This window comes from Entamoeba invadens (assembly GCF_000330505.1).
Source record: "Entamoeba invadens IP1 unplaced genomic scaffold scaff_1105074725313, whole genome shotgun sequence".
NCBI lineage: Eukaryota > Evosea > Mastigamoebida > Endamoebidae > Entamoeba > Entamoeba invadens.
The window spans coordinates 84,837-85,778 of record NW_004440263.1 but is presented as its reverse complement, the minus strand read 5'-3'; positions in this window follow the sequence as shown (position 1 = coordinate 85,778).

Sequence of the window (942 nt, the reverse complement as noted above, 5' to 3'; positions counted from 1 at the left end):
TTATTTACAACTTAATAAAAAAAATATGTGTCAAATTTTACATAACTTGACTTTTTTATTGTTTTTGAACTTATTTAAAAAATGGTGATATTAAACACACAACAGAGTTTCAATATAGCATCTTCACGAAAACGTAATTGATTTTGACTCGTGAGTATTATAGATATAAAAGAAAATTTTTTGATCAAAAAATAAACATTTGTATAGAAAAAAACAAATCTCTGAATATTTTTACTATACATTTCTATATTATAGAATTTGTCTTGTGAAAATTTTAACCATTTTTTAAAATTGGGTTTTGATAAACTATTACAAGTTAAAAAATATAGTTTAAATCAATAAATTATATATATAGTTTATATAATAGTATATTTGTTTTTTGAATAAACACAAATTTGAAACACTGTAATAATACATTTAAAATACGTAAAAAACTGAGTCATTATTAATCATTGATAGTTCATTTCAATCAAACTAGAATCTTTTTTATTTTTGAATAAAAAACACCAAAAAGAAAGAAAAAGAAACTATAATAACCCGACTTTTTTATTTTTTCCATGTTCTGGAAGTAAAAAACACAATAATTTGGGTAAAAAAAGAAAAAAGAAAATGGGTGCGGGTTTTTTCCAGGTGTGAGTTTCTCGCCTCACTTTACATATTATTCTATTAGTTATTGACAAATTGTTATTATTTATTATTGACATGAAGAAAAATGATTTTAACCAAACACACCTTAAGAACACTTCAATTACAATTAGCGTGTTTTCATCGTGTTATAAAATGAATTCTTATTTAAAAATAACATTATGGGATTTTATTTATTATTAAAATTAATAATAACTTAACTATAAGTTTGTAACAATAATCGTTATTATTTGTTTGATAATAATTTTATTGTTTGATTGAATAATAATTTATTATATAATTATTGTTGTTTTATTT